Source organism: Pinus tabuliformis, chromosome 5_1 (genome assembly GCF_031772625.1).
Source record: "Pinus tabuliformis cultivar Carrire ecotype Pingquan chromosome 5_1, CPIR1, whole genome shotgun sequence".
In the NCBI taxonomy this organism is placed as follows: Eukaryota; Viridiplantae; Streptophyta; class Pinopsida; order Pinales; family Pinaceae; genus Pinus; species Pinus tabuliformis.
Genome location: NC_142305.1, coordinates 656,215,539 through 656,225,083, shown reverse-complemented (window position 1 = coordinate 656,225,083; position 9,545 = coordinate 656,215,539).

Here is a 9,545-nt window from a genome sequence, read left to right as displayed (position 1 = left end):
TATTTTAGGGGCGAATGTTCGCCCTTTGGTGAAATTAAGGGGTTTTAAATTTTTAGTGGGCGAATATTTTGTATCATAGCACATTTTTACAAATCACCTCAAATAGCCCACCTTATTTTAAGGGAGAGGGTGAAAAAGGTAAATTTAGCCCTTGAAACTAGGAGTTACAACCTTCCATTCGCCCATTTTCAAGAATATGTTTTATTTAAGTGAATCCATTCGCCCATTTTCAAGAATAGGTTTTATTTAAGTGAATTCTATAGGCCAAATACCATATTTATAAAAGAGGTATGGTAAATTAATAAAAATATAAATAAATGAGGTATGGTAAATAAATAAAACATTTTTTATATTTACTCCATAAGTCACGTTATATACATGCAAGGGTGTAAACAAATAAAAATATAAGTAAAGTGGAGGTATGGTAAATAAATAAAACGTCTTTTTATACTTACTCAAAAGGTATAATAAATAAATAAAAATATAAATAAACTAGACGTATGGTAAATAAATAAAACCTCTTTTTATATTTAGTCCATAACCCTCGTTCTATTTATGAAGGCTTAAGAAAGAGGTTTTATTTAAGTGAATCCTATGGGCCAAACACCATATTTGTAAAAGAGGTATGGTGAATTAATAAAATATTTACTCCATAACTCACCTTATATTTACGAACACTCAAAAAATGCGTTATATTTAGGTGAAACCTATGGGCAAAATACTATGGGACAAATTCCATGGACTAGATTTTTATTAATACCATGCAAAAAAACATTATTAACCCTAATATTAGTATTAATAAAAATAAAACTGACACATGGTATTGACCCATGGTATTCACCAAAATGGCACATGGTATTGTCCCATGGTATTCACCTAGAATGTAGCCTATCTAAATGGGGGAATTAAACCAACATAGATCCATCTTTACTCTAGATCTACTAACCACGAGAGGTATCAAATATCGTATATGAAAACTAGCATAGAGTGAAAAAATATTTGATCCCTCTCGGGGTTTGGTGGATCAAGAGTAAAAATAAAAATGACACATGGTATTGACCCATGGTATTCACCAAAATGGCACATGGTATTGTCCCATGGTATTCACCTGGAATGTAGCCTATTTAAATGGGGGAATTAAACCAGCATAGATCCATCTTTACTCTAGATCTACTAACCTCGAGAGGTATCAAATATCGTGATATGAAAACTAGCATAGAGTGAAAAAATATTTGATCCCTCTCGGGGTTTGGTGGATCAAGAGTAAAAATGGATGTTGTAATTTAATGTATGTTAAGCATTTTAGCTTCGTTAAAATAAAAAATAAAATAAAATTCAACTATTAATTTTATTAATTTTTATAAATTACTAATAGTAATTTTTAAGCTCCAGGTTTATGATAACCCATGGTATTGACCCATGGTAATACCATGTTATTCATGTGAGCATAGACTATTTAAAGGGGAAATTCTATCATGTTAGGTCCATCTTAATTATGGGTCTACCAAGTGCTCAAAGGGATAAATAGATTTCATCCTCCTAAGAGTGGTAGATGTGGAGTTAAGATGGATATAGGTTGGTTTTTATGATAATGAAGATATTATATAGACTTAGGAAATTATATTGTAAAAACATCTTAAGGTGAATGGTTAAAGCATAGACATTGGAAAAGTATATTTGTATACTTCTGTTTTAAATTGAAACAAATCCAGGGCTAAAAGGAATGGATTAATTGCACTAGTCATCCTCCTATAACTTTCCAACATATGCTGGAGTAAACAGATTGTAATTTGGGTAATTTTTCTAACTGCAAATAGGAACATACTTGTGTATTGGCAGGGTGGTTACGAGGTCCCTAGAAGTGATGAATTTGAATTTTTCTTGGTTTTATATATAGTATTAGGTTTTTTCTCATGCTTTCTGTGAATGACATAGGTGAATTTTATCCTACACCCACTAGGTTATCGATATGTAATTTCAGTAATTTTGATTTCAAAAGATATTTTAAAGAAATGCAATGATTTCATTTGTGTATTCAATAAACAAAATATTCTAATGGAATTCTGCATTTGTGGTTTACCTATATAGATTCCATGGAGAAGTGTTAGTGGTGTGACATCAACTGTCCTCAAGTAGAGGCTTTAGTTTTACTCTTTTTGGAAGCAAATACTTTCTTCCAACATTTTTGAGTTCCATGAAAAATTTGAAAGTCCTAATAGTATTCAATTATGGGTTCAAGAGATACGTAGTATTCAATTATGGTTAAAGATATCCACACTGAATGATCTATCGGCCTTATCTTCACATAGTTTAAGACTATTCACTTGGAGAGCCTGCATGTGCCCCCACTTCAAGAACATAGTAAAGTCATGTAGAACTTAGAGAAGCTATCTTTAATATTTTAGTGAAGAATGGAAAAATGTCTGGGTTCAATAACAACCAGTCGAGCATTAAGCTTCCAATAATGCTTGATTTTAACCTGGAGCACTTTTGTGATTTGGAGGAGATGCCCCCTCATATTTGTGACACATCTTCAGTTGTGAATTGGACTATTACCAACTGTGATTTCCTTCGAAAGTTACCTGATGAAGTGGGGAACCTCAACTCTTTAAGAATGTTAAGGAAGGAAAGAAAGTACATTATGTTAAATTCTCTTATGCTTTTCAAGTTTTTCTTGGATATCTACAACATTTCAGGTAGGAAAGTACATTCTGTTAATGAAAATTTGTCTTGATAGAAAGGCCCAATTTCAAATTCTAATGCTTTCAAAAAACATTGTATAACTGTAATGTTTCTAAAAGGAAAGCATATTTTTTCAATTGAAGTATCATGATCCCATATTCCAACTTATTTTTCAGTAACCCATTAGGCTTTGCAGCTTTGAATAAATCCATGTCTTTTGATAAGATCCTCTTCCAAATTAGAACGTAGTTTCCTTTTGGCAATAACCACATACAATGTCTTGATTTTGTTATTGAGAAAATAGAGGTTGTGAAACAAGCTTGTGCCATACAAGGACTTGATTCATTGATTATGTATCAATTATGGCTCTTGATGTAACAATGTCTTGATTTTGTTGCTTGAAAATACAGGTTACTCTTTACTATTTCACAGAATTTCTTACAATCTTTCCACAAGTATTGATTTGTAATCTCAGTCACTGAGGGATGATAGTAATGACAAAGGTAATATTCCATGGTTTGAAGTTACCCTCTTACTAAATATTTAAATATATCACCACAATTTAACTATTAGTTAAAGGAATTGTATTTGATTTGTAAACAATTCATTTCTTGATTTATAGATTTTGATTTTTTCCCTTTTTTATTTTTTTCTCAGATTTGGTATGAGATATCTTCCAATATTTGGGTTCCCTAGTTTCCCCACCATAGCTATGAGGTTCAAATGCTATTATTAAATATTCTCAGAACGTTACAACCTTTCTAGTAAGTGTACTTTGAAACATTGTTGTTTCTTTTCCATGGTGTTAATGCAAATAAGCACTACAACTAGTGCCATTATTTAGATTAAGTGCTGAAATCTTGGTGGTCTTGTAATGATGGAGTGATTGTTTTCTAGCTACTAAGGCTATATGCATTTTTATCTCTTATGTTGTCCTGAGATATTCAAATTCAGAATAAGAATTGAGGTCTCGTTTCCACTATAGATTGCAGTCAGTTTCTTGAACATAATATATATTAGATTATATTTTACTAATCAACTGTGGATGTGATCCCATGTAGGAAAGGAAATTCAAATTGACTTTGATTTCACATTGATTTGTCAAAACATCCACACAGAAAAGGAGATTCAAAGTGACACTGATTTCACACTGATTTGTCAAAATGGAGGCAAGAGAAAAGGAAACTTTGTATTCAACAATGCTCTTAATTTCATATGTACATGCACAGACATATTAGTAGAAAATATTGAAGGGTTTCCTAAGTAATATTTTCCATTCCACTACATTCTTTACAACTTGCAAATAAATAACTCAGAACAATTCATTACACTACTTGTTATTCTTTATTAATGAGTGGTTAAGATTTTGATATTGAACTGGCTAAGATTTTTCTTCCATCTGTGAAATTGTGTGTTCTATAATTCTTCTTTTCCATTCAATATGTATAGCATATAAAGTGTGTCTAATGGAGTAAGAAGATTGGAAAGTCTTGTGATCCTTGAACTATGTTACAAGGCAGAAAAACAATGGGGCAGGGTAGGTGCATCCCCACAAAGGGGTCGCAAATACCAAAGTTGGTATTGGCTAGTGCCTTCAGCTAGAAAATTTCCTTTACCCTTGTATTAACAGTGAATCTGGAGAGGATTCTAATATTATCTTTATAAGATTTATATTAATTAATATTGATGAATGAAATTCTTGAGACATGAGCTAGGATGTCCTTGCAAGGTGGTTGTTGATTATTGGAAGCTATGATGGCCATTATGTTAGGCTAGGTGGTTGCACTCCCTTGATCATGAGCATGATTTTGATCAAGATGGAAGACTTCATAGTCTGGATTGATTGTTTAGCAGTGATAATTAGTGGGCTCATTCACAAAAGCTTCTATTTCACTAATCCTTTTTATAGAGTTGTTAGATTCAATTTCCAAAGGTTTTAATTACACTATAGAGTTGAGTTTTGAGAGAGTTGTGATTCACAGTGTTAATTATAGTAGCTATGACACTTAAATGAAGACAAGCATAGTAGATGTATCAGACTCTATTATAAGCTTACCTACATATTATAAGGGACTTGGTTGGCTTCTTTATAATTTTATAAACAAGTTCCATTTTGTGGAAATGTGAAAAAACAGTGATATTTCCACCATGTGGCTCTTGTCATATATGGTTTTATACTTTTTCAAAAAATTCTCTAAGAGTTCACAATGCTAAGATTCACTAGGACCTTACAACGTTTTATTATTTAGTAAAAGACTCACCAAGCTCTTACAGATTTTATAATTGAGTAAAATATTCACCATGCCTAGTGAGAGATTCACCAAAAAATTATATATACATATTATATTATTGATAAAATCGTCTTCCATTTTTCCTATATACCATGGAGATTCGCCCATTTATTATACATATAAATTTAGGGGGGGTTCTTAAAATTTTCCCTGTCTTGAAAGGTATATCATGTCAGCTAAACGAAATCATAAACAAACCAATGTACCCCAGTGTAGTTCAAGGGGGGATATCTCGTTTGCAAGATCAACCAGATTAGTGAAATATAGTTATAATCATAATCTTCACAACATATAGACATCATCTCAATCAACATCTAGTTACCACAGATGTTGCCACAACTACACACCAACAAGACAAAATGCATGCATAAAAACATGTGTACAACATCCATGCATACACAGTACATATAAACACAGGAATTCATTCATCACGAACACATTTCAACAACAACACCATTGAATTCTGCATGAAATCACAATGACAATCATGACCACTAGCACGCATACACAACGATCTCATAGATCACAAGCATAAGGACACATATGCAATTGACATGTACATATGACAAAAAATTCATCTTAGGAGAATAGAAACCAGAAATCACCCAAGGAGAATGGAACCATGCTCTCATACCACTCTGTAACACCATCCTCCCACATTTACCTAAGCTAACTCATTCACTAAGTTAAACATCTCACAAAAAGTTACTATGATACGATTCAAATCCCCATGTATAATTAAGGAAGTGGAATCGACATGACAATACCAATATGGCCTTCCTCAGAAGCTATAGAACCTTTACGAGCGAACCAACCCCTTCAGTTGTCCAAACCCTAAGAAAATTTTCTTTTTCACTAACCTAGAGCCTCAGTAGCTCCAATAAAAATTAATTCATGTGACTGGGACCCTCTAGTGGCTCCCATAGGAAGGCATCAAACAAACCCAAATTTTGTGCCACGTTTTTAGGTCTAGGGCTGAGGCTACTTCCTAGAAACATTTGAAAATGTTAAATAACATTGAAACAAGGTTACTAATGTAAACATTTGAACAAGGAATTGATCTAACCCCTATTAGCCATGACATGAATTTCGTCAAACATTTCACAAAAAGGTAATCTACAAGTCACAACAATAGATATGAGCATATGCGTCTCGTACTTATTTGAGAATCATCAAAGAGGACTAGTATCTTCTCACAATAGTTGCATTGTTATCTATGAGATGATTCATTCATTGAAATTTCACGTACCAACCAAAACATGAAGAGATCCATACATCATAATTGTCATAAAACATGCTTATAACTGGAAAATAATTAGAGATATATCAAAAAGGAAACAACCATTAAAGTCACATAATGGCAAGCACATTTACTGATAAAATTCAAAAGGAAAAGGAGGTATTATTAATGTATAAAAAATCCAACCAAGTCAGGAACTTCCATGTAACACCAAAATATAGATTGGGTTGAACCAAATCTCTCTTTCAGCCAATCACCCCTGCACCATATTCCAAGCATGAATGTGGTATCTCATGAAAAAAATAAAAATAAAAAACAAATCAGGGCTTTAAGTGGCCAAACAAACGTCAACCCTCAACCAGTGATTCCATCTCATGGTCGGGCATCACTAACCATCACTAGATTAGTCTCTACCCAAGTTCTCTATGGCTCTAGATAATTTGTTCCAACTAAGGCTTCCGGGACTAGTAACTCAACCCATAGTTGTTGTGAGGCTCCAGAGTGCTTCTGGAACCAAAGCTTCCAAGACTAGTAAATCAACCCACCAAGTGCTCCAAAGATTTTTTCCAACCAAGCCTTCTAGGACTAGTAACTCAACCCAAGTTGTTATAGAGCTTCTAGTGTGTTTGTCCAACCAAGGCTCTACGAACTAGTAACTCAACCCTTGACCATAAGAAACATGAAAACCATCCAGAAAACAGGAGGAAAAAAGCCCACAACACCGTGACTATGTAAGAAATATCAAGGCTAGGAAAAACCATTACTAATCCAGGTAGTCCTCCATGCCAATGACAAATCATAACCGGGAAACCACATATATGTGCGATGCATGCCAAAACTAGTAAGGAAATCATACATGCAACTCGATAACTACAAGAAAAGCCCGTTGTAGCTACTGATCATGATGCCCTCGTATGCTTTACTACTCTTCCTTTTCCTTCTTGTTCCAAATCTAAAGTATGCCAGACTCCTCCAATAGTGCTCCAAAAAAATTCTAAGTGTCCAAGAGTATGAGAGAGAGAGAGTAGAAAATGATAGCTCCAAAATTGAACTAAAAAAAAGCTAAAAACTGGTCGTCATAAGCCTTTTTATTAACGATGCCTACATTTTCTTCATTTTCCATTAATTTTCCTTCATTTTCCTCCTCACATGCAACCTATGACCTTTCACCTCCGTTTTCTCCTATTTTCCATTATTTTCATAAAAAAATACCAATAAATATCTTATGCCTTTCCAAAGCCTTTGCGATTGCCTTTGCCAATTTCCATATCAATGAATTAATGACAAGTGATCCCCATCACTATGTTTTTCCCAACATTAATCTTAGATTATGTGTCCCATGACCTTGGTTATTATTTTGCCTTTATCAACTTTATTACATGGACTTTTACTACTATTTTTACAAGATATTAGGAAGCTAAGTTGTTAAAGAGGAAACCCATTTTGTAGTAATATGCATATGTATTCCCAGTTTAGGTTCTAGGATTACATTCCTATATAGAGAGAGATGTTTCTATTGAGATGGTGCCTGGCGCAAAACCCCAATCCAAGGCACAATATAGGATGATAAAACTAGAGCTACTAGAGTTGAAATTGAAGCTAAAAGAAATTCTTGGTAAGTGCTACATGAAGTCGAGCATCTCTCCATGGGGAGCACTAGTATTGTTTGTAAGGTTTCCAAGAATTGATGACGTCTTTGATTAGTTTAGGAGAGCAACAGTTTTCTCAAAAATTGACTTGAGGTATAGGCTACCATAAAGTAAGAATTTTGGAGGAGGACATTCATAACATTGCTTTCATGATAAGATATGGGCACTATGAGTTTGTAGAGATACCTTTTTGGGTTACTAATGCCCCTTCCACATTCATGTTACTAATGAAAAATGTTCCTTGTCCATGTTTTGACAAGTTTTTCATTGTGTTTGTTGGTGCCATACTGGCATACTCAAGGAAAAAAGAAGAGCATGAAAAGCATCTAGTTGCCGTGTTACAATTGTTACGGAAGTGAAAGATTTATTCAAAGTTCATGAAGCGTGACTTATTCCAATCATAAATACATTATTTGGGGCACATCATATCCAAGGTAGGGGTCTTAGTGGATCTTGAAAATATCAAGGCCATAATGGAGTGACCAACACTAAAGAATGTGGATGGAGTTAGATCATTCATGGGATTTGCAATATATTATAGAATATTTATCAATAATTTATCCAAGATAGGCCATCCTATCATGACCTTTATTAGGAAGGGAAATATATTTGAGTGGAAGTCTTTGTGTCTATAAAGCTTTGAGCTCTTAAATAAGTGCTCACCAATGGACAAATGTTGAGGATTGTAGATCCTAGAAAGGATTTTGTGGTGTGCATGAATGCTTGCAGAAAAGGGCTCAATTGAGCCTTAATTCAGGAAGGCGAGATAGTATGCTATGATTCAAGGAATTTAACTGAGCACGAGGTGAATTATGTAACCCATGATTTAGAATTGGATGCAACCATCCATGCCTTGAAATTGTGCAAGCATTATCTCCATGACAGGAAATTTACACTCATCACAAACAATAATGCACTCAACTATTTGTTCAGATAACCCAAATTGAATGTTAGGCAAACAATATCGTTGCCCACACTCATTGAGTTTGACTTTGAAACCAAGTATATAAAAGGCGAAGAGAACAAAGTTGTTGATGCCTTGAGAATAAGAATTCAAGTGAATCAGTTGGAAGCTATCAATTCCTATAGAACAGACCTGATAGAAAGGGTCAAAAGTGTTACACAACAAAATGAAAAATATCAGCAAGTGAAAGAAAAATTGTTGCAAAGTGGTGAGGATGAAGAATATCACCACACCGAGGATGACCTAATCAGGATTAAAAACATAATTTATGTGCCAAATAGTGTTGAAATAAAAAGAGTGATAATGAAAGAGTTCCATGTTAAAGTTTATCCAGACCATCTAAGGTATCAAAAGACTTTTACAACCATTAGAACATACTATTACTAGTCGAATTTGAAAAGGAAAGTGGTTGATTTTCTGGAAAAATGCATAGAGTGTCAATAGGTAAAAGGCAATTGCAAGCATCCAACAAGATTGTTGCAGCCTATTCCCATTCCAGAATGAAAGTGGAAGGTAATTTATATGGATTTCATTACAAGATTTCCTATAGCATCTAAGTATCATGATGCAATCATGGTAGTGTTTAATAACATAAGAAAGGTATCTCATTTTGTGGTATTCAAATCCATTAATTCTACCAGTGACATGGCACAAATATTCATAAAGACGGTTTTGAGGTTACATGAAATCCCCATGAAAATTGTTTCACGCAGAGTTGC